Source organism: Bos mutus, chromosome 5, assembly GCF_027580195.1.
Source record: "Bos mutus isolate GX-2022 chromosome 5, NWIPB_WYAK_1.1, whole genome shotgun sequence".
NCBI classification, from domain to species: Eukaryota; Metazoa; Chordata; class Mammalia; order Artiodactyla; family Bovidae; genus Bos; species Bos mutus.
In genome coordinates, this window is record NC_091621.1 from 66663403 (window position 1) to 66689566 (window position 26164).

The window sequence follows — 26164 nt, forward strand, 5'->3', positions numbered from 1 at the left end:
ACAGAAGAACTATACAAAAAAGATCTTGTTTAGTTAACCCAGATAACCATGATGGTGGGATCACCGACCTAGAGCCAGACATCCTAGAATGTGAAGTCAAGTGGGCCTTAGGAAGCATCACTATGAACAAAGGAGGTGATGGAATTCCATTGAGCTATTTCAAATCCTAAGAGATGCTGCTGTGAAAGTGCTGCACTCAGCATGCCAGCAAATTTGGAAAACTCAACAATGGCCACAGGACTGGAAAAGGTCAGTTTTCATTCCAATCCCAAAGAATGGCAATGCCAAAGAATGTTCAGACTGCCACACAATTGCTGTCATCTCACATGCTAGTAAAGTAATACTAAAAATTCTCCAAGCCAGGCTTCAACAGCATGTGAACCGTGAACTTCCAGATGTTCAAGCTGGATTTAGAAAAGGCAGAGGAACCAGAGATCAAATTGCCAACATCCATTGGATTATCAAAAAAGCAAGAGAGTTCCAGAAAAATATCTACTTCTGCTTTATTGGCTACACCAAAGCCTTTGACTATGTGGATTACAACAAACTGTGGAAAATTCTGAAAGAGATGAGAATACCAGACCACCTTTTCTGCCTACTGAGAAAGTGTATGCAGGTCAGAAGCAACAGTTAGAAATGGACATGGAACAACAGACTGGTTCCAAATTGGGATAGGAGTACGTCAAGGCTGTATATTGTCACCTTGTTTATTTAACTTACATCAGTGCACATCATGCAAAATGCCGGGCTGGATGAAGCACAAGCTGGAATCATGATTTCTGGGAGAAATATCAGTGACCTCAGATATGCAGATGACACCACTCTTATGGCAGAAAGAGAAGAGGAACTAAAGAGCTTCTTGATGAAAGTAAAAGAGGAGAGTAAAAAGGCTGGTTTAAAACTCAACATTCAAAAAACTAAGATCATCGCATCTGGTCCCATAAGTTCATGGCAAATAGATGGGGAAACAGTGGAAAAAGTGCCAGACTTTATTTTCTTGGGCTCCAAATCACTGCAGATGGTGACTGCAGCCATGAAATTAAAAGACACTTGCTCCTTGGAAGACAAGTGTTGACCAACCTAGACAGTACATTAAAAAGCAGAGACATTACTTTGCCAACAAAGGTCCGTCTAGTCAAAGCTATGGTTTTTCCAGTAGTCATGTGTGGATGTGAAAGCTAGACCATAAAGAAAGCTGAGCACCGAAGAATTGATGCTTTTGAACTGTGGTTTTGAAGAAGACTCTTGAGAGTCCCTTGACTGCAAGGAGATCCAACCAGTCAATCCTAAAGGAAATCAGTCCTGAATATTCATTGGAAGGACTGATGCTGAAGCTGAAGCTCCAATACTTTATCCACCTGATGCAAAGAGCTGACTCATATGAAAAGACCTGATGCTGGGAAAGATTGAAGGCAGGAGGAGTAGGGGACGACAGTGGATGAGATGGTTAGATGGCATCACCAACGCAATGGACATGAGTTTGAGCAAGCTCTGGGAGTTGGTGATGGACCGGGAAGCCTGGCATGCTGCAGTCCATAGGGTCACAAAGAGTCGGACACGACTGAGCGACTGAACTGAATTGATATATTTTATATACTCTTATGAGACACTTGCTCCTTGGAAGAAAAGTAATGATAAACCGAGAAAGTAAAGTGAGTCTCTCAATCGTGTCCAACTCTCTGTGACCCCATGGACTGTATAGTCATGGAATTCTCCAGGCTAGAATCCTGGAGTGTGTAGCCTTTCCCTTCTCCAGGGGATCTTCCCAACCCAGGGATTGAACCTAGGTCTCCCACATTGCAGGTGGATTCTTTACCAGCTGAGCCACAAGGGAAGCACAAGAATACAGGAATGGGTAGCCTATCCCTTCTCTAGAGGATATTCCTGACCCAGGAATTGAACTGGGGTCTCCTGCATTGCAGGTGGATTCTTTTCCAACTGAGCTATCAGGGAAGCCCATAAACCGAGACAGCAAAAAAAGCACTGACATTATTTTGCCGACAAAGGTAAGGTTAATCAAAACTATGGTTTTTCCAGTAGTCATGTACGGATATGAGAGCTAGACAGTGCAAAAGACTGAGTGTCGAAGAACTGATGCCTTCAAACTGAGGACACTAGAGAGTCCCCTGGACTTCAAGGACATCAAACCAGTCAATCCTAAAGGAAATCAATCCGGAATATTCACTGGAAGGATGGATGCTAAAGCTGAAGCTCTAGTATTTGGCCACCTGATGTGAAGAGCCGACTCAGTGGAAAAGACCCTGATGATGGAAAAGATTGAAGGCAAGAGGAGAAGGGGATGACAAAGGATGAGTTGGTTGGATGGCATCATGGACTCAATGGACATGAGTTTGAGCTGGCTCCAGGAGATGGTGACCAGGAGGTAGAGTTAGGAGTAGGAGCTGAGTACGAAGAGGCACGAGGGGACTTTGGGGATGATGGGAGGTTCTGTATCTTGATTGTGGTGCTGGTTACACAATTATACACGTTTGTTGGACCTCAGAACTGTAGACTAAAGAGCGTAAACTTTATGTGAATTTACATATGGTTTATTGTAAATATAATAATATTATAGTAAATTTATGGTTTACTGTATGTAAACTATATTGTACCTTCACAACCTGAGTTTTAAAAAATATGTTTTTCTGCAAGCACTTTTATTGAAGAGTACCATGACATTCTGAATTTTCCTATAATATAGGTTTTGGATTTCTTCCAAGCAGTAGTAATTCCTGCAATATCAAGAGAAGACTGTCATAATGAAGTTTATCCTACTGAGCGGTGCTGTAGCTAAAATCTTGCAGTCAGTGAAGAGTGAGGGGGGTGGCTGTGTGTGTATGTGTGTTGGTGGAAGGAGACTTGAACACATATCAAAGTAAACGAAATATAGTGCACTTACACTTTTGCCGTTAAAAGTAACATGTTTTCGTAAGTGTGTGAAGTGTGAAGGTAAGAAGAATTTCAGAGATAATAAATCAAGTTACTTGAATATAAATGCTGATATTTTTGTTTGCTCTAATTTTATTCTGAAAAAATGTTGCTGTATGAGTAGAGTTCTAAGCAAAGCAGGCTCAGATATGGCTCAGAAGCTGAGAGAGTACCCATAGCATTTTACTTAATGGAAGACACTGAGGCCGTTATGAAATTTAAGTTTTGAGAATAACACTATGTTTATTGCAGCACTGGACTTCACTTTCAACAGCTAAGCCCTTGAGATTTCCAATGTCAGATATTTTTAATGAGAATGAAATGGGTAGTACTCCACTGTATAAATATATCACAATTGATTTATTCATTGAAACGCAGTGGAAGGAACAGCCTACAACATGCACACAGCACTGGGAGTGAATCACAAACAAAAGAAGCCAGCTGCCAAAATGCACCTGGTGTGATTCCCTCTGTATAAAGTGCAGAACCTGGCAGAGTCAGTCAAGGCTGTCACAAGTCACCACAGCGGTCCCCTTGGAGAGGAGTTGTGGGAACAGCTGAGAGAGAGCATGATGTGCATTTCTTGGGATGGATTACATTCTTTTCTTCCTGTCTTTTTTAAATGAAGTATAGTTGATTTACAGTGTTGTGTTACTTAATCACTACTGTACAACAGTGATTCAGTTATATATATATATTCTATTTTCATATTCTTTTCCATTATGGTTTATCACAGGATATTGAATATAGTTCTGTGTGCTATAAGTAGGACCCCGTTTGTCCATTCTATATATAAAAGATTGTGTCTGCTAACCCAGCCTCCCGCTCCATCCATCTCCAACCCCACCCTTGGCAACTGCCAGTCTGTCCTCTGTGGCCGTGGTCTGTCTCTGTTTTGTAGGTGGGTTAATTTTTGTCATATTTTAGATTCCACACTTAAGTGATCTGGAGCGTAGATGTAAATGAATAGTTGAACCTGCTAATTTTTTAGGGTAGGGTATTGATTGTCCCAACAAAACTTTTTAAAATCATGTAATAATCGTCGGTGGTAGTTACTCGTAAGCTGCTGCTTGTTTTGAAAATGTTAGGTAGTTATGGGCCTCCAAGGTGGCCCAGAGTTAAAGTATCCACCTGCATGAGTTCGACCCCTGAATCACGAAGATCCCCTGGAGAAGGAAATGCAACCCACTCCAGTATTCTTGCCTGGAGAATCCCATGGGCAGAGGAGCCTGGCGGGCTACAGTCAATGGGGTCATAGAGTTGGGCATGACTTAGCAACTAAACAACAACAAATATTCTGTTTCTTGATCTGGGAGCTGATTGTACAGGTTTTCAACGTGATAGTCACTGAGCAATACATTTATTATATGTGCATTTTTATACGTATGTTTTCAATAAAAATGTTTTTAAATGAAAAATATACAGAACAGCTATAAGAGAATGTGTGTGTACTCAGACACTTCAGTCATGTCTGACCTTCGTGACCCCATGGACGGTAGCCCGCCAAACTCCTCCGTGCTTGGGATTCTCCAAGCAAGAATACTGGGGTGGGTTGCCATTTCCACCTCCAGGGTATTTTCCTGACCCAGGAATCAAACCCATGTCTCCTGTGTCTCCTGCATTGCAGGTGGGTTCTTTACCCTCTGAGCCACTGGGGAAGCCCAGCTATAGGAAATGTGTGTCCTAAAATAGAAAAATAGAACAGCAGACCAGGCTACCACACACGTGGGGCTTCCCTCATAGCTCAGTTGGCAAAGAATCTGCCTGCAGTGCAGGAGACCTGGGTTCAATTCCTGGGTCAGGAAGATTCCCTGGAGAAGGAAATGGCAACTCACTCCAGTGTTCTTGCCTGGAAAATCCCATGGACAGAGGAGCCTGGTGGGCTACAGTCCATGGGGTCGCAAGAGTCAGACACGACTAAGAGACTAAAGCACCACCACCACCACACACGTGACCACAGGGCCATCCTCCTCTCTGAGAAGACCACCCCCACCCCCACCGCCGCCGTCTTTGAGCAGGTGGCTTCAAGAGGCAGTGTTTAGGTAGAAGTTAAGGAGCACAGGAACACCAACTCAAGCGTAAGAATCAGTGAGGTGTCCCTCATGGCCCAGTCACTCTTGTGTTGTCATTACAGACTGGGGATTTCACATAATGAATCCAGTTAAAACTTTTAAATGATCCAGGCAATAAGGTGTTAAAATATTTGCTCATAGCATTTCTGTAGGACTGGGAAGTTGGAAAATCTGTTTCATGATTTCACTATTTATAATACACTTATCAACAATTTTATTCAAGTCCCTTTTCCAGAACTTGTAAGGAATAAGAAGATACATGAGACAGTCCTTGACTTCAGTAAGCTATTGATTTAATATGGAGATTACCCAGCCATGAAAAGATCAGCCAGAAATACACAGGGGTACACTGTATAAGGGCTGAGTTGGGAAGCATTGAGTAAACGCAGCTACTGGCTGTGAGGTGAGGGACAGAGAAAGCTTATGAAAGGAGGCAGAGGTTGAGTAGAAATCTGAAGGAAGGAATTTAAATGAATAAAGTAGACCTGGAAAGGTGAGGAGAAATTTCAAGAGAGAGATTAACACTGTAAATAAAGATTCCAGAGTCAGTACACAAAGTCGTTTTAATGGGGACTGTCTCGTGGCTCACCAGTGTTAAAGGCCATTCAGAGTTCTGCTGGAATCTTTCCACAGAGAGTCGTCCAATTGGTTATCCTTAGCATCTCTTTTTAAAATATCCCTTTCTTCATTCCTTGAGGTTTAAAACCTGTCATATATTGCAGGTGTAGCTAGACTAGGAGTTGGCAGACTTTTTCTATCAAGAGCCAGATAGTCTTTGTCACAACTACTCAGCTCTTCAGCTGTTGCATAAAAGCAGCCATGGCCAATGTGTAAATGATGGATGTGGCTGTGTTCTAATAAAATTGTGTTGTAATAACAGACGGGTTTGGCCCACAGGTCTACCTTGGACACACTTGAACAAGACATCTAATGTTAACGTTAAGTCGCTTGCTCAGTCGTGACTCTTTGTGACCCCGTGGACTGTAGCCTACCAGGCTCCTCCATCCATGGGATTCTCCAGGCAAGAATACTGGAGTGGGTTGCCATTTCCTTCTCCAGGGGATCTTCCCAACCCAGGATCGAACCCAGGTCTCCCACACTGCAGGCAGACGCTTTAACCTCTGAGCCACCAGGGAAGCCCAAACAAGACATCTGATGCCCCACAAAGATGACTCCTCACAACCTGTGAACTTTTCGTTTTCTCCCTCCCTCTATCCTTTTTCTCTTTTCTCCACAGTTGTATTTTATTCCCTATGACACCAATTCCTACTCTGTAATGATAGCCCTAGAACAATGGGTAGAGAAAGATCAGGAATCCTGGGGAACTGTGGATAGTTTCTAACCCGGGAGAGTCAGTCAATCCAAGTGATATTTTAAGGAAATTAATCTGGCAGCACTGTGTAGGATGGATTGTCATAAATATAACATAGAGACCAACTAGGAGATTATTGCAAAGATTGTATACAGTAGATGTGGAGCCGAAACTAGAACATCAGCTAGGAATGGAAAAAAATAGATGGGTGTGGGACAAAATGGGATTCAAAGATTAATTGGAGGGACTTCCCTGGCTATTCAGTGGTTAAGGCTCTGCACTTCCAGTGTGAGGGGCCTGGCTTTGATCCCTGGTTAGGGAACTAAGATATCCTTTGCTGTGTGGTATGGACACACACACAAAAAAAGCTCCTGGGATTGGGGCTTCCCTGGTAGTCCACTGGTTAAGGCCCTGCACTTCTACTGTAGGGGGCTCAGTTTCCGTTCCTGGTTGGGAAACTAAAACCCCACATGCCCTGCAGCATGGTAAAAACAAACAAACAAACACTGCTTAACTGAAATTGACAACAGGTTAGATGCAGAAGTTTGCAAAGAAAGGTAAGAATTACTAAGATACAGAGGCTGGTTAAGTAGGGAAATATTTGCCTGATTTTTGTCTACGTTTTTAAATTGTCCTTCTCCTTGTCCCATAAATATCAGCGTTCCTCAAGTTTGCTTTCCTTCTCTTCTTGTCCCTTCCTCTCCTACCTCATAAAATTTTCCTGAGTGACATGATTTACATTTGTAGTGTTAATCAAGACGTCTCAGTTGATTATTTCCAAATCTGTTATCTGTAGCCAGATGTCTTTGGTGAGATACAGACCACCCCCCAAGTGGTGTCCTTAGCCTCTTCCAGCTTCTGGTGGCTCCAGGAATTCCCTGGTTTGTGGCCACATTAATCTCTGAATGGCTTTGCCTCTGACCCATATTGCCTCCTCTTCCTCCTCATCTGTCTGTCAAATATCCTTCTGTCTCACTCATTTGAGAAAACCTGTCATTGGATTTAAAACCCATCTGGATAACCCACTGTATAATCATAAGGGATTTGATTGCAGTCATACCAGAACGGCCTAGTGGTTTTCCCTACTTTCTTCAATTTAAGCAGAGTTTTGCAATAATGAGCTCATGACCTGAGCCACAGTCAGATCCAGGTCTCATTTTTGCTGACTATATAGAGCTTCTCCATTTTCAGCTGCAAAGAATATAGTCAAACTGATTTCGATACTGACCGTTGGTGATGTCCATGTACAGAGACGTCTCTTCCGTTGTTGCAAAAGGGTGTTTGCTATGACCATGGCGTTCTCTTGACAAAACTCTGTTAGCCTTTGCCCTGCTTCATTCTGTACTCCAAGGCCAAACTTGCCTTTTACTCCAGGTATCTTTTTTTTTAATTTATTTACTTTTAGTTGAAGAATAATTGCTTTACAATACTGTGTTGGTCTGCCAAATATCAGCATGAATCAGCCATAGGTATACCTATGTCCCCTCCTCTTGAACCTCCCTTCTACCTCCCTCCCCATCCCACTCTTGTAGGTTGTTACAGAGCCCTGGTTTGAGTTTCCTGAGTCAGACAGCAAATTCCCATTGGCTGTCTGTTTTACATATGGTAATGTATGTTTCCACGTTGCTCTCTCCATACGTCCCACCCTCTTCTCCCCCCATGTTCTCTACGTCTGTGTGTCCATCGCTGCCCTGCAAATAGGTTCACCAGTACTATCTTTCTAGATTCCATTTATATGCATTAACATATGATATTAGTTTTTCTCTTTCTGACTTACTTCACTCTGTTTAATAGGATCTAAGTTCATCCACCTCACTAGAACTAACTCAAAGGTGTTCCTTTTTATGGCTGAGTAATATTCCATTGTATGTATATACCACAGGTTCTTTATCCATTCATCTGTCAATGGACATCTAGGTTGTTTCAAGTCCTAGCTATTGTAAATAGTGCTGCACTGAACATTGGGGTACATGCGTCTTTTTCAATTTTGGTTTCTTCAGGGTATATGCCTAGTCATGGGATTGCAGGTGATTTTATTCCTAGTTTTTTAAGAAATCTCTGAACTGTCTTCCATAGAGGCTGTATCAATTTATATTCCGACCAACAGTGCAAGAGGGATCTCATTTTCCTATACCCTCTCCAGCATTTATTGTTTGTAGATTTTTTGATGATGGCCATCCTTACCATCCTACCAGTGTGAGGTGGTATCTTGTTGTAGTTGATTTGCATTTCTCTAATAATGAGCAATCTTGAGCATCTTTTCATGTGCTTATTAGCCTTCTGTATGTCTTCTTTGGAGAAATGTCTGTTTAGGTCTTTGGCCCACTCTTTGATTATGTTGTTTGTTTTTCTGGTATTGAGTTGTATGAGCTGCTTGTATATTTTAGAAATTAATCCTTTGTCAGTTGTTTCATTTGCTATTTTTTCTTCCATTCTGAGGATTGTCTTTTCACTTTGTTTGTAGTTGCCTTTGCTGTGCAAAAGCTTTTAAGTTTAATTTGGTCCCACTTGTTTATTTTTGTTTTTATTTCCACTACTGTAGGAGGTAGGTCATAGAGGATCTTGCTGTAATTCATGTCATTGAGTGTTCTGCCTAGGTTTTCCTCTAAGAGTTTTATAGTTTCTGATCTTAACATTTATATCTTTAATACATTTTGAGTTTATCTTTGTGTATGGTGTTAGAAGTGTTCTAATTTCATTCTTTTTCATGTAGCTGTCCAGTTTTCCTAGCAACACTTATTGAAGAGACTATCTATCTTTGCCCCATGGTATATTCTTGCCTCCTTTGTCAAAAATAAGGTACCCATAGGTGCATGAGTTTATCTCTGGGCTTTCTATCTTGTTTAATTGATCTGTACTTCTGTTTTTGTGTTAGTACCATACTGTCTTGACGACTGTAGCTTTGTAGTATAGTCTGAAGTCAGAAAGGTTGATTCCTCCATTCTTCTTTCTCAAGATGGCTTTGGGTATTCAGGATATTTTTGTGTTTCCATATGAATTGTGAAGTTTTTTGTTCTAGTTCTGTGAAAAATGTCATTGGTAATTGGGTAGGGTTTGCACTGAATCTAATTGCATTTGGTAGTATAGTCATTTTCACAATATTGATTCTTCCTACCCAGGAACATGGAATATCTCTCCGTCTGTTTATGTCATCTTTGATTTCTTTCATCAGTGTCTTATAGTTTTCTGTCATATATTTCTTAACTTTCTACTTATGTCTTCCAATCCCCTCTAATGAAAAGGACATCTATTTTTTTTGATGTTAGTTCTAGAAGGTCTTCTAGGTCTTCACAGAACCAGTCAACTTCAGCTTCTTTGGCATCAGTGGTTGGGGCATAGACTTGGATTACTGTGTTGTTGAATGATTTGCCCTGGAGACGAACCAAGATCATGCTGTCATTTTTGAGATTGTACCCAAGTACTGCATTTCAGACTCTTTTGTTGACTATAAAAGCTACTCCATTTCTTCTAAGGAATTCTTGCCCACAGCAGTAGATAGTGGTCATCTGAATTAAATTCTCCCATTCCCATCCATTTTAGTTCACTGATTCCTCATATGTTGATGTTCACTTTTGCCATCTCCTGCTTGACCACATCCAATTACCTTGATTTATGCACCTAACATTCAGGTTCCTATGCAATAGTGTTCTTTACAGCATCAGACTTTACTTTCACCACCAGACATATCCACAACTGAGCATTGTTTCTACTTTGGCCAAACTGCTTCATTCTTTCTGGAGCTATTAGTAATTGCCCTTTGCTCTTCCCCAGTACCATATTGGACACCTCCTGACCAGGGGGCTCATCTTCTAATGTCATATCTTTTTGCCTTTTCATACTGCACATGGGGTTCTCAAGGCAAGAATACTGGAGTAGGTTGCCATTCCCTCCTCCAGTGGACTACGTTTTGTCAGAATGCTTTACTATGACCCGTCTGTCTTGGGTGGCCCTGAATGGCATGGCTTATAGCTTCACTGAATTATATAAGCCCCTTTGCATGACAAGACTATGATCCATGAAGGGGATTTGACCTAAATTTGACCTTTATGATTATACAATGGAGGTGAGGAATAGATTCAAGGGATTAGACCTGGTAGACAGAGTGCCTGAGAACTATGAACAGAGGTTTGTAACACTGTACAGGAGTCAGTGACCAAACCATCTCAAAGGGGAAGAGATACAAGAAGGCAAGTGGTTGTCTAAGAAAGCTTTACAAATAGCTGAGGAAAGAAGAGAAGTGAAAGGCAAAGGAAAAAGGAAGATATACCCAGCTGAATGCAGAGTTCCAGAGAATAGCAAGGAGAAATAAGAAGGCCTTCTTCAATGAACAGTGCAAAGAAATGGAGAAAAACAATAGAGTGGGAAAGACTAGAAATCTCTTCAAGAAAATTGGAGATATCAAGGGAATGTTTCATGCAAGGACAGGCCTGATAAAGGACAGAAATGGTGAGAACCTAACAGAAGCAGGAGAGATTAAGAAGAGGTGAAAAGAATACACAAGAACTAAACAAAAAAGATCTTCATGACCCAGATAACCATGATGGTGGGATCACTCACCTAGAGCCAGACATCCTGGAGTGTGAAGTCAAGTGGGCAGCGTTACTACAAACAACGCTAGTGGAGGTGATGGAATTCCAGCTGAGCTATTTCAGATCCTAAAAGATACTGCTGCTGAAGTGCGACACTCAGTGTATCACTGAATTGGGGAAACTCAGCTGTGGTCACAGGACTGGAAAAGGTCAGTTTTCATTCCAATCCCAAAGAAAGGCAATGCCAAAGAATGTTCAAACTACCACACAATTGCACTCATCTCACACCCTAGCAAGGTAATGCTCAAAATCCTTCAAGCTAGGCTTCAGCAGTACATGCACTGAGAACTTTAGATGTGCAAACTGGGTTTAGAAAAGGCAGAGTAAGCAGATGCCAGATTGCCAGTGTTCGTTGGATCATGGAGAAAGCAAGGGAGTTTCAGAAAAACATCTACTTCTGCTTCAGTGAAGTAGAAAAGTAAAGTAGTAAAGCCTTTGACTGTGTGGATCACAACAAACTGTGGATTATTCTTAAAGAGATGGGAATACCAGACTACCTTACCTGTCTCCTGAGAAATCTGTATGCAGGACAAGAAGCAACAGTTATAACTGGACATAGAAAAATGTACTGGTTCAAAATTGGGAGAAGCATACGACAAGGCTGTGTACTGTCATCCTGAATATTTAACTTCTAGGCAGAGTACATCATGAGAAATGCCAGGTTAAATGAAGCACAAGCTGAAATCAAGATTGCCGTGAGAAATATCAACAACCTCAGATATGCATATGATACCACTGTAATGGAAAAATATGAAGAGGAACTAAAGAGCCTCTTGATGAGGGTGAAAGAGGAGAGTGAAAAAGCTGATTTGAAATTCAACATTCAAAAAACTAAGATCATGGATCCAGTACCATCACTTTATGGCAAATAGAAGGGGAAAAGGGGGGAAACATTGACAGATTCTATGTGCTTGGGCTCCAAAATGACTGCAGTTGATGACTGCAGTGCAGTTCAGTTCAGTCCCTCAGGCGCGTCCAACACTGTGCGACCCCATGGACTGCAGCACGCCAGGCCTCCCTGTCCATCACCAGCTCCCGGAGTTCACTCAAACTCATTTCCACTGAGTCGGTGATGCCATCCAACCATCTCATCCTCTGTCGTTCCCTTCTCCTGCCGCCTTCAATCTTTCCCAGCATCAGGGTCTTTTCAAATGAGTCAGTTCTTTGCATCAGGTGGCCAAAATATTGGAGTTTCAGCTTCAGCATCAATCCTCCCAATGAATATTCAGGACTGAATTTTTTGAGGATGGACTGGTTGGATCTGCTTGCAGTCCAAGGAACTCTCAAGAGTCTTCTCCAACACCACAGTTCAAAAGCATCAATTCTTTGGCACTCAGCTTTCTTTATAGTCCGACTTTCACATCCATACATGACTACTGGAAAAACCATAGCTTTGACTAGACGGAGCTTTGTTGGCAAAGTAATGTCTCTGCTTTTTAATATGCTGTCTGCTGCTGCTGCTGCTGCTGCTGCTAAGTCACTTCAGTCGTGTCTAACTCTGTGCGACCCCATAGACAGCAGCCCACCAGGCTCCCCCGTCCCTGGGATTCTTCAGGCAAGAACACTGGAGTGGGTTGCCATTTCCTTCTTCAATGCATGAAAGTGAAAAGTGAAAGTGAAGTCTCTCAGTCGTGTCTGACTCTTAGCAATCCCATGGACTGTAGCCCACCAGGCTCCTCCATCCATGGGATTTTCCAGACAAGAGTACTGGAGTGGGGTGCCATTGCCTTCTCCAAATACGCTGTCTAGGTTGGTCAAAACTTGTCTTCCAAGAAGTAAGTGTCTTTTAATTTCACGGCCACAGTCACCATCTGCAATGATTTTGGAGCCCAAAAAATAAAGTCTGGCACTTTTTCCACCGTTTCCCCATCTATTTCCAATGAAGTGATGGGACCAGATGCCATGATCTTAGTTTTCTCAGTGTTGAGCTCTAAGCCAACTTTTTCACTCTCCTCTTTCACTTTCATCAGGAGGCTCTTTAGTTCTTCTTCACTTTCTGCCATAAGGGTGGTGTCATCTGCATATCTGAGGTTATTGATATTTCTCCTGGAAGTCTTGATTCCAGCTTGTGCTTCATCCAGCCCAGCATTTCCCATGATGTACTCTGCATATAAGTTAAATAAGCAGGGTGACAGTATACAGCCTTGACGTACTCCTTTTCCTATTTGGAACCAGTCTGTTGTTCCATGTCCAGTTCTAACTGTTGCTTCCTGACCTGCATACAGATTTCTCAGGAGACAGGTCAGGTGTTCTGGTATTCCCATCTCTTTCAGAATTTTCCACAGTTTATTGTGATCCACACAGTCGAAGGCTTTGGCATAGTCAATAAAGCAGAAATAGATGTTTTTCTGGAACTCTCTTGCTTTTTCCATGATCCAGCGGATGTTGGCAATTTGATCTCTGGTTCCTCTGCCTTTTCCTACAACAGAGTAAACAGGAAGCCGAGTTCTCTTTCTTGCCAGTTCCCTTTGATTTGCACTTCAGTGCTCAGAGTTTCAGTCTGAGATATAAAAATGACCCTGATAATCATCTGCCTGTCCAAAAAATTCTCTGATGGGGGTTGGTGCAGTTTAGTGAGAATCAGCCCTTATGAGGGCCATTCATAATCAGCTTCTCATTTTGCGGACTTTCTGCCCTACAGGCCTGGTGAGAAGAATGAGCACATCAATCCTGAAGACTTATGAAGCACTTTATATTTCATAAGCACTTAGCTAAAATTAATTATCCAATTAATCTCCAAGGATGATAACCAAATGATTTCTTTTTTAAAAATATCATTACTTGTTAACGAATTAGAAAGCTGAAAGCTGATAGATTTTGCATGAGTTTCCACTGGGGAAATTGGAGTCACTGAGGGACCAAATTCCAGTCCCTTCAATGTCTTTTGACAAAAATGCAACAGAACCCAAACACGGGGAGGTGGAACACTGGAATCTGCTCTGTCCACCAAGTGGAAATCATGAAGCCACTGAACCCCCGGAGGCGTCTGTTTCTCTGTTAACCACGACACTAGAATTCTGCCCCTGCTTCTCTGACTGAACTGAAAAAGTGAAGTCTTCATGGAAATGAAAACGTTTTATTCTGGGAATGTTGACTGACTTGTATATTAAGCTAATTTAAAATAAATTTTAATTAAACAAGAATGTTTTTAAGTCCAGGATCCCTTCACTATGAGTTATTATGTAACTGGCTTTGATGGTGTTATGTTGTGCTTGAGAACTTAGGATCTGGGGCCAGATGGAAGGATTTGAATCTCACTCACTACCTGGGTGACTGTGGGCAAGTCACGTGCCAGCTTCCTTTCCCATAATATGGCATCACGACAGTATTATTTTGAGGACTGAATGAGTCAATCCAGGTAGAGGCTCTTGGCTCTGTTCCACTTCTGCGGCAGGAAGCCAGTTACTGCTTGCATCTACATAGCTAATTAAGGACTTGGGAGTTTTATCACAAAGGAAAGAGGACATGAACGTGTCCCCTAGGTTTCCTTGACCAGATGGGCACTGACTGAGCGTCCAGCAGACTCCCAGCCCCTCATAGCCTCTGCCTTCCCTCCACTCCCCTGCCTTTCCCCATCTCTCTGTTACTTTACCTCGCTGTCTTCTCCCTGCCTGCCCTTTGCTTTTCATCTCCCTCTTCCGGTTTCTTCACCATCCAGGTCAAGGAAGGATCCCCAAATTGGCTGGATCTGCTTGTGGGAACAATTTTTTTCTCGTGGAGTATCAGAGAAAAACAGCCTGCTTTGTGAGGGTCTCTGAATCCATTCTCCTCGCTGAACAGACTGTGTTTGTGCCTGTGCCCCACGTTCTGTGTCTGCCTCTCTCTGACTCTCTTCCTGTCTGTCTGTCTCTGTATCTGTCATTGTCTCTTGTCATGTGTGCATCTCCCTCAGTTGTGTGGGTCCCCTCAGCTGTAGCGGGGAGCTCCCTGGGCCCTTTGAAGAATTGTTGGTGGGGAAGCAGAGAGAAAAAGATCTTGTGCCTCCTCCTGCACTGGGATGTGATTGAGAGAACCGCTTTCTCCAACGAGAATTAGTATCCATATGACCTGGCAGGTGGTTCTGAAACTCCAGGGAGTCAGGTCCCACTCGATAGACTCTGAAGTAGCAAGACTGGAAACAGTATATTTCTGAACAGGTGTCTGAGTGAAGCAGAGATGATGATTCTAATCAAGACAACTTACACACAAGTTCACTGGGCACATATTTAATGATGCATGTAATTACGATTGTGCTGCATGGTAATTAGCATAAATGGTAAGGGGCTCATGAAAATGACTGTAAAAAAAAAACTACAGTAGCATTACTTTCTCACAGCTAAGCCAAATTTTATCTCCCCTTCCTACACTGCTAATTCACCAGCATCTGTAATCAGTGTCAATGCTGATAATTTCTTGATGTCACATACTGTTTACTCATCACATCCTGTGAACACACTTGGATCCAGACACATAAATGCACATGAGTATACACACGCTCACACTCTCTCTCACTCACAAAAAGACACAGAGTGAGCCTGGACTCAACTGTAAAATGAGGATTCCCTTATCCATATTCACCTGCCCTCTCCTGTAGGGCAGAGGTTAGCCCCCATGAATCCCCACCCCATTCCCCTCCTTCCTGGATCCCTGTGGTCTCTTTGGAGAGGCTTGACCACTGGCTGAAGTGATGTGTGAGTTTCCTTATAATCATAATATTCTATTTTAAAAACAATAATGAGGGGGTGGTTTAAAAGTATAAATGAGTAGGTTTTGGTGCCTTCATAATATCACCATCATCTTCATCATCACAAAAAATTAAAACAGTTGAACATATTCCAGATGCAATGATGTATCTTTGTATACACAATCCATTTAAATTTTGAAGTAGATATTCTTCACTTCCTAAATGAGAAAACTGGAATTTATTGAAGTTAACTATTTGCCCAAGGTCATGGAAAAAATCAGTAGGAAGTCAGGATTCAAATTCTGGGGATTTTGACTGAAGCTCACGGTGTGAAACCACCTTGTTCTTCTAGCAAAATACAAGTGATAAGAATAGATATTTCCTCCCCCTAAATCTTTATTTTTTCCATTGGTAACTATGTTCATAGGGCATGTCTATCTTTCATGAGGAAGAAAGGGCACTGGAGCAGTTCCCACATGGCTCCTTCTGTGGCCCTCAATGTCCTTGTCAATTGCAGCTTGTCCCCCTGCTTGCACGTGACCTCAGCCCTGCCCCGTTCCTCCCACTCCTCTTGGTAAAATCCAGATTGTCCAAACAATGGCACTTAATTAATCAGAATAATTCCTTCTTTTCCCCAGAACCTCTTGGAACAAATACTCTTGAAACTAGCTGAACTTCAGCTGACCCTGCCTACTGAAGCCCTGTAAAAAAATTCCACCCTCCTTCCCAAGTTAGAAAGCTCCTTCTCCTGCCGACAGCTTTGAAAAAAGACTTATGCTAATGGCACTCTTGTTTTTTTCCACAAAGGATTTGCGTAAGAGATGCTGAGATGCTAATAGCTGTCCACAACTTGGAGAATATGGAGAAACCGTTTTAGGAAGAGTGAGATTAACACAGGAAGAGGTAAAGACTTAAGTGCTGGAAGAAGAGACCGAGATATCCAGTGGTATTCATGTTCCCATCCTATTTCTCTAAGCCCAGCACAACATCTGTTATTACCATTTTATTCTTATGTAAGTGAACTAGTTAAACATGTAGGGTCAAGAAAAAAAATGAAAAGGAGGACAATCACAGCAATCCTCAAATTTGGCTGTGCAAGCATGATTTTTATAACAAATTCTGCAATAAACTCAAATCTAGAGCCTCTGTGTCCAGGAATGAGGGTAGACATTATTTTCCCCTTTTTATTAGCTCACTCAACTAGACTCTTCTGGGTAAATGCTCAGTCGGAAACTCAGGGATCTCCTCCCACCCCTTGCCAACCCCACTTTTGGGAATGAGCTCAGTTGCTAGAGAATCAGGGTGCTGAAACATAATTTTTAAAAATTGTGGTCTCTCATACAAATACAAAATATGTGTTGAAGATTTTATTTCACTCATTATTTAATGAGGAAACCAGTGAGCACTCAAAACTGGTTCAAAGGAAAATCCAAAGGAAAAGCACATATATGGGCAGTTAGGAATACAGAATTGAATTTGCTGATAGAGACAAAACTGGCATCTTCCATAGAGTGGAAATTGATGCACCTTCACTGGATAAACTTCATTTGTATTTCTGAAAATGGAATTGTTTGCATCATCATCAGCCTTTCACAAGTTAACTTCAATTTCTGCAGACTTCCACACTAGGGGTGATATAAGACACAGATCCCTATAAAATCAGGTAATCCTGAAAGGGTCTTTTCTCCAGAGACTTTTGCCAAGAATTCTGTCTGTATAGTCTGATCTGCTACACGGGATCAGACTAGTTTAAATAGAAGTGAGATTTTAATAACTGAGCTTAAAAAACTTCCTGCCACATATGACTTATAAATTGCTGCCAAACTAAAAGTATTCTATTTTTCATAGTCCCCCACCCATTTCATGGGTTGTGACAGAACCGGGAACTGTCCAGTCTTCACTGCACAGTCAAAGCTGGTTGCAGACAAGGCTGGGTTACCATTCACAGATAAGACAGAGTAGAAACGCAGGGCAGTCACATTCTTTCTAAGTCAGTGATCAAGAGCTGCATGTGTTGCTTTACCGTCATTGCGTAGCCAGAGCCGCACACCTAGTGACAAGGGTCACTAGGGAACAGAGCCTTAGCTCCGCAGCCGCCTGCGTGGCAGAACTCTGTTCCTCTGGAAGAGGGGGACGCCTAGCTGGCTCCCCAGCACCATCTGCTCCTGCAGGATCCCTGGCCTCCCACCATGGGATGGAGTTCTCTGTGCTCCCTCATCCGTCTCTCCCAGTTTTCCAACCTCTGTATTCTACTTATTTGTTGTGGCTGAAGTACTTACTCTGAGTAATCGATATGTGTAAAAACACTGTGCATATTTAATGTATATAATTAGATGGGTTTGAGCATGGGCAAACACGCTTGAAACCATCCCCGCAGTCCAGGCAATAAACACACCCACCACCCCCAAAGCTCCCTCCGTCGTATCCTGGCATGTGTGTCTGTGGAATGCCTAATCTGAGGCCTGCCCTCTCAGCACATTCTTCAGCGGACGTTACGGTGCTGTTGGCTGTAGGCACTGTGCCGTGCTGCAGGTCCCCAGAACTTACTCATCTTGCGTAACTAAAACTTTATACCCAGTGAGCAACAACTCCTCATTTCCTCCTCCCCCCAGCCTCTGGTATCATTCTACTTCCTGCTTCGATGAGCTTGACTATTTTAGATACTTTTTTATTATTTATGTGGGATCATAATGAGATATCACTTCACACCTATGGATATTATCAAAAACAAAAAAGACAACAAGTGTTGGAGAGGATGTGGAGACGTTGCAATCCTTGTACGTTGTTGGTAAAATGTAATATGGTGCTGCTGTTGTGGAAGACAGTATGGAACTTCCTCAGAAAAATTAAAAATAGAACTACCATATGATCCGGCAGAGGAGGGCATGGCAACCTACTCCAGTACTCTTGCCTGGAGTATCCCATGGACAGAGGAGCCTAGTGGGCTAGGGTTGTAAAGAGTCGGACACGACTGAAGCAACTTAGCACACACGCATGATCCAGCAATCTCACTTCTGAGTATACATATCCAAAAGAACTGGCATCTGGATCTCAAAGAAAAAGCTTTTTTAATTAACTTACTTATTTTCTGCTGTGCTGCTCTCTGCTGCTGCCAGCAGGCTTTCTTTAGTGTGCAGGTGTGGGCCACTCTTCGTTGCGGTGCATGGGCTTCTCGCTGCGGGGGCTTCTCTTACTGTGTCTCACAGGCTGTGGGGCACAGGGGCCTCAGCAGTTGTGGCGCACAGGCTTAGTTCCTCCATGGCGTGTGGGGTCTCTCCGGACCAGGGATCAACCTGTATCTCCCAATTGGCAAGCAGATTCTTAACCACTGGCTCACCAGGGAAGTCAGAGATACCAAAGATATCAAAGAGATATCTGCACACCCATGCGAATTGCAGCATTGTTCACACTTCCAAAATATAGAAACAATCTAAATATCCACTGATGGATAAATAGATGAAGAAAATGTAGTATATACATACAGTGGAGTAATATTCAGCCTTGAAAAAGAAGGAAATCCTGGGAATTCCCTGGTGGTAGAGTCATTAGGACCTCAAGCCTTCACTGCTGAGGGCCCAGGTTCAATCCCTGGTAGCGAAACTAAGATCCCCCTAGTCACATTGCACAGCCAAAATTTTTTTTAAACAAATAATTAAGAAGAATAGACAGCAAATAAATATGGTCCAAATGGATGAAACTAGAGGACCTCGTGCAAGTGAAATGAGCCAGTCACAGAAGGAGATAGGGTCTTTAAAGAGGTAATTAAGTTACAATGAGATCCCTGAAGTGAGCCCTAACCCACTATGATGAGTGTCCTTGTAAGCGGCAGTTAGGAAATAGACACACTCAAAGGAAAGACTGTGTGATGACAGAGGGAGAAAATGGCCACCTACACACCAAAGAAAGGCTTTCGAGGAAATCAGCCCTGCTGACATCTTGATCTTGAACTCCTAGCCTGCAGAACTGTGGGAAATTTAATTTGTTGTTTAAGCAACGCGGTCTATTTTACTTTGCTATGGCAACCCCTGGTGGCTCAGATGGTAAAGAATCAGCCTGCATTGCAGGAGACCTGGGTTCGATCCCTGGGTCGGGAAGAACCACTGGAGGAGGGCATGGCAACCACTCAAATATTCTTGCCTGGAGAATCCCCATGGACAGAGGAGTCTGACGAGCTTCAGTCCATGCGGTCGCAAAGAGTCAGACGTGACTGAGCGATTAAGCACACACAGCACACACGGCAGCCTTAGCCAACACTGCTGCCTTTAATGTAGGACCCGTTCATTCTCCACTTCACTGCTCAGGAGCCATGAAAGCCTCCCTTGGTAAATCCTTAACCTCATTAATGCTCTCTGCTAAACAGAAGGCCATTCTCCCTGGGTATCTGCCTGTTAGTAGCACAGAATACCCACAGAAACTGAGGAATTAGCCTTTCCTTGAACAAAATCAAACTCTGGCACACCAGTCTCCTTAGGTTGGAAGGGGACGGTATAAAAGTCTGTTCTTCCCTCATAAGAAATATGCTACCGCATAAGAAGCTGGAAGCATCTTCAGGCAGATATTCTTTTGCTTTCTTGAAACTCATTCTCCCCTTGCCACTGCAGTCACATGCATTCATTCACCATTCTTTTAAGGACCTCGGTGTGGCCAAGTGAGGCAGACTAGTTCCAGGCCTCACGGAGCTCACTTCCCAGCAGAAAGATAGACATTAAAAGAGTAAACAGAGCAAAAAAATATAAATTGCTAGTTATTGAAGGACTGTAATTTGAGTCTGGAAAAGTCAATGGCACCACACTCCAGTACTCTTGCCTGGAAAATCCCATGGATGGAGGAACCTGGTAGCGGCAGTCCATGGGGTCTCTGAGGGTCGGACATGACTGAGCGACTTCACTTTCACTTTTCACTTTCATGCATTGAAGGAAATGGAAACCCACTCCAGTGTTCTTGCCTGGAGAATCCCAGAAACGGGGGAGCCTTGTGGGCTGCTGTCTATGAGGTCGCACAGAGTTAGACACGACTGAAGCGACTTAGCAGCAGCAGCAGTAATTCGAGTCACTCACTGTGATAGAGAATAAGGGGAAGAGGGTTAAACCACTTTAGAGTTCTCAGAGAAAAAGACACTGAACAGATCCTGCAGGATGGGAAGGAAATGACATGCCTCATGGGAAACTAGGGTGAGAGCATTCCTGGAGAGACTTTTCAGGTAGATATATCCAGGTATACTTTTCTTGGTTAAAAGGAAATGGGCAGAAGACCTAGATAGACATTTCTCCAAAGAAGGCATACAGATGACCAATAGGAACATGAAAATATTCTCAACATTGCTAAGAATTAGAGAAATGCAAATCAAAACCTCAGTGAAGGAGAACAAGATGGCAGAGGTGTAGGAGGACATGGAGTACATCTCTCTCCATGGATACATCAGGAATAAGCCTTCAGACACGGAAGTGGATGCCAAAGACCAGCTGAGAGCGGACAGGAGTACCTGCAGAGTACCAGCAGAAAAGAATATATAGAACCACACAAAACTCAGTAGGACAAAGAAGCTAGGGGAAAAACAGGAGTGTTAGAAGAACGGGACCTGCCCTTGGCGGGTGGGGGAACTGAGGCAGGGGTGTGATCCCCACATCAGGGCAATTGTCTATGAGTCAGAGGAGAAACATTTAAGGCTGAGAGTGAAACAACTGATCAGTGGGAGCCTAAATGGAATGGGAATCAGACAGTCCTTGCCACAGCCTTACATACCCCGGACAGGGACACAGGTCCCCTGGAAGGCACAGCAGCTGGGAGCTGGAGTTTAGGGAGTGTGGAGCAATCCCAGGGCAAGGGCTGCTGTTTGACTGTGGAGAGACAGATTGAGGGGATGTGAAGGAGGAGATTGTGGTGGGAAATGCCTGTGGAGGAAGGCCAGGCAGCCATGGAAGCAAGGCGATACTGCTGAGTCACACATAGAGGGTGGAGCCATCACCATAGCCTCTTGAAAAAAGACTCTGATAGGGCCATAACTCCTGCGGCAGAGGCTGTCTGTGTCCCTGCACACTTGGCACCACCAGGGTCCCCGCAAGCCACACAGCTGCACCACCTTCACGCCCAATCCTCACTGGGACAGAGCTGCCACAGGCAAAAAACATCTTGCATCTGTGCGTTCAGGGTCTCTCTAGTCATGTCCAACACTTTGTGACCCTGTGGACTGTGGCCTGCCAGTCTTCTCTGTCAGGGAGAGGCGTTCTCCAGGCAAGAATACTGGAGCGTATTGGCCAACACTGGTTGCCATACCCTTCTGGAACACTGTATTTCCTGCTGCCCTAGCCGCCAACTCCCCTGAGTACCTGGTGCTGCCAGAACCCCTGTGAGCCAAGCAGGTGGACCACCTCCACGCCTGGCCCTCACAGGGGCAAACCCAAGTTCTCCAGGGCAGCCTCAGGAGCAAAGCCCAGTGGACGACCCATATGCAGAGGTGGAAAAAAGACCACAATTGAAACCCAGGGGCAGTGTGGCTAAGGAAGAAGACCCAAAACCTTCCCACCAGCTGTACAAGCTGCAGATTAAATCCACACGGTCAACTAGGCAGACTCTGTGTGTATGGAATACATAAAAGGACATTGAGAGCTCCCACAAAAGAAAATGCACTAGTTCTGATAGCTGTGGACATTGGAGGCAAGAACACACTGGATAGGACCAGATTTGAATCTGAGCTGCCCCCACAGCAGGTCCAGAGACCAGCACAGGTTGGAGGGCATCCTAGGGAGGCGAGGTGGACTGTGACTCCCAGCGAGGGAAAGAACTGACAGCAGTGACTCAAGAAAAATGTTTATTATTCTTATGTTTTAACTTGTTCTGTAGATTCTTTTGGATTTTTTTCTTTTTTTCCTCCCCCTCTGTTTAGTAGTTGATTTTATTGGCACCATGAAATCTAATTAAGCTTTTGAGCATTTTTTTTTTTCTCTCAGTCACATTTTTTTATGTTGTTATAAACCTCTGCCTCTATGTTGGGCTTTTGCAATTCTATGGAGTTCTTTTTTTTTCCTTTTCTCTTTTTTTTATTTTTAATTTTTTAAACCTATTATTTTTTCTACATTTATTCCTTCGTTTGCTTTTCCTACTGTTGTTTTCTCCTTGCACTTAATCTTTAATGTATATAAATCTTCTTTATCTACCTCTATTTAACTTCACATATCTATTCTTTTTTTCCTTTCCTATCAACATATTTGTTAGTTTTATTTTCATTGCTTTATTCCCCACTTGGCACCTTGCTTTAGTTTTGTTTTCCAGTTTGTGCTTTGGTTAGTTTTGTTCTTAACTGGTAGATATAATTTTTGGTTTCCTTGGTTCCTTTGGTAGAGAAATAAAAAGCTTTTCAGACAAGCAAAAGTTAAAAGAATTCAGTACCACCAAACCAGCTTTACAACAAATGTTAAAGGGACTTATATAGTCAAGAAATACAAGGGAAGGAAAAGATCTACAAAATTAACCCCAAACAATTAAGAAAATGGCAATAGGAACATATATATCAATAATTACTTTAAATGTAAATGGATTAAATGCTCCAATCAAAAGACACAGATGGCTGAATGCATACAAAAACAAGACCCATATATATGCTGTCTATAAGAAACCCACTTCAGACTCTCAAGTGAGAGGATGGAAAAATATATTCCATGCATATGGGAAGTGAAAGAAAGCTGGAGTAGCAATCATCATATCAGACAAAATAGGCCTTAAACATTACAAGCGATAAGGAAGGACACTATATAATGATGAAGGGATCAATCCAAAAGGAAGACATAACAATTGTAAATATATATGCACTCAACATAGGAGCACCTCAAGGCATAAGACAAACACTAACAGAGATAAAAGGAGAAATTGACAGTAGCACAATAATAGTAAGAGACTTAACACCCCACTCACACCCATGGACAGATCATTAAAACAGAAAATAAGGAAACACAAGTCTTATATGATATGTTAGAGGAGATGGATCTCATTGACATCTTTAGGACATTCCATCCAAATGCAGAAGAATACACCATCTTCTCAAGTGCACATGGAACATTCTCCAGGATAGTCCACATCTTGGGTCACAAACCAAACCTCAGTAAATTTAAGAAAATTGAAGTCGTTTTAAGCATCTTCTTCAACCACAATGCTATGAGACTAGATATCAAATACAAGAAAAAAACTGTAAGAAACACAAACACATGGAGATTAAACAACACATTTCTAAATAACCAACAGGTTACTGAAGAAATCAAAAGGGAAATCAAAAAATTTCCAGAAGCAAATGACAATGAAAACACAACTCAAAACCTATGGGATGCAGCAAAAGCAGTTCTAAGAGGGAAGTTTATAGCAACACAATCCTACCTCAAGAAACAAAAACATCAAATAGACAACCTAACTTTACACCACCAGGGGCTTCCCTGGTGGCTCAGATGGTAAAGCATCTGCCTGCAATGCAGGAGACCCGGGTTCGATTCCTGGCTCGGGAAGATCCCCTGGAGAAGGAAATGGCAATCCACTCCAGCACTCTTGCCTGGAAAATCCAATGGATGGAGGAGCCTGATAGGCTACAGTCCATGGGGTCGCAAAGAGTGGGGTACGACTGAGCGACTTCACTTTCCTTAACTTTACACCTAAAACAACTGGAAAAAGATGAACAGAAAAACCCCAAATTATTAGAAGGAAAGAAATCATAAAGATCTGAGCAGAAATAAATGAAAAAGAAATGAAAGAAACAGTAGTAAAGATTAATAAAACTAAAAGGTAGTTCTTTCAGAAGATAAACAAAATTGACAAACCTTTAGCCAGACTCATCAAGAAAAAAGAAGAAGAAAAAAAATTAAAAAAAAAAAAAAAAGAAGAAGAATCAAATCAACAAAATTAGAAATTAAAAAGAGGTTACAACAGACAATGAAGAAATACAAAGGATTATAAGACACTATGATGAACAAGTACATGGCAACAAAATGGATAACCTGGAAGAAATGGACAGATTCTTAGAAAAGTTCCATCTTCCAAGACTGAACCAGGAAGAAATAGAAATTATGAACAACCCAATTACAAGCACTGAAATTGAAGCTGTGATCAAAAGTCTGCCCAAAACCAAAAGCCCAGGACCAGATGGCTTCACAGGAGAATTCTATCAAACATCTAGAGAAGAGCTAATGTCTAACCTTCTCAAACTCTTTCAAAAAATTTCAGAGGAAGAAGTACTTCCAAACTTATTCTACAAGGCCACCATTACCCTGATACCAAAACCAGACAAAGACAACACAAAAAAAGAAAACTACAGGCCAATATCACTGATGAACATAGATGCAAAAATTCTTAACAAAATTTTAGCAAACAGAATTCAGAAACACATCAGAAAGCTCATATACCATGATCAAGTTGGGTTTATTCCAGGGATGCAAGGATTCTTCAATATATGCAAATCAATCAATGTGATATACCATATTAACAAATTGAAAGATAAAAACCATATGATAATCTCAATAGAGGCAGAAAAAGCCTTTGACAAATTTTAGTATCCATTTATGATTAAAACTCTTCAAAAAATGGGCATAGAAGAAACCTACCTCAGCATAGTAAAGGCCATATATGATAAGTCTACAGCAAACATTATTCTCAATGGTGAAAAACGGAAAGAATTCCCCCTAAGATCAGGAACAAGACAAGGGTGTCCACTTTCACCACTATTATTCAACATAGTTCTGAAAGTCCTAGCTACAGCAATCAGAAGAAGAAGAAATGAATCCAAATTGGAAAAGAAGAAGTAAACCTCTCACTGTTTGCAGATGACATGATATTATACATAGAAAACCCTAAAGATAGTATCAGAAAATTACTAGAGCTAATGAGTGAATGTAGCAAAGTTGCAGGATACAAAATCAATACACAGAAATCACTTGCATTTCTACATACTAACAATGAAAAACCAGAAAGAGAAATTAAGGAATCAATCCCATTCACCATTGCAACAAAAAGAACTAAATATCTAGGAATAAATTTACCTAAGGAGACAAAAGAACTGTACACAGAAAATTGTAAGACACTAATGAAAGAAATCAAAGAGAACAAACAGATGGAGAGATATTCCGTGTTCCTGGGTAGGAAGAATCAATATTGTGAGAATGATTGTACTACCAAACATAATCTACAGATTCAATGAGATCCCTATCAAATTACCAATGGCATTTTCACAGAACTAACAAAAAATTTCACAATTCATATGGAAACTCAAAAGACCCTGAATAGCCAAAGCAGTCTTGAGAAAGAAGAATGGAGCTGGAGGAATCAATCTTCCTGACTTCAGATTATACTGCAAAGCTACAGTCATCAAGACAGTATGGCACTGGCACAAAAACAGAAATATAGACCACTGGAACAAGACAGAAAGCCCAGAGATAAACCCATGCACCGATGGGTACCTTGTTTTTGACTGAGGAGGCAAGAGTATACAATGGGGCAAAGACAGCCTCTTCAATAAATGATGCTGGGAAAACTGGACAGCTACATGTAAGAGAATGAAATTGGAACACTTCCTAACACCATACACAAAGATAAACTCAAAATGGATTAAAGACCTAAATGTAAGACC

The 26164-nt window shown here is 42.1% G+C and overlaps 1 non-coding gene across 1 annotated transcript; it reads left to right on the top strand.

Moving 5' to 3' along the window:
• The first annotated feature begins 23981 nt into the window (after nucleotides 1-23981).
• TRNAC-GCA (transfer RNA cysteine (anticodon GCA)) lies at nucleotides 23982-24053 on the top strand. The gene has a single exon. It is a non-coding gene; the product is annotated as a tRNA-Cys (tRNA).
• The last annotated feature ends 2111 nt before the right edge of the window (nucleotides 24054-26164 follow it).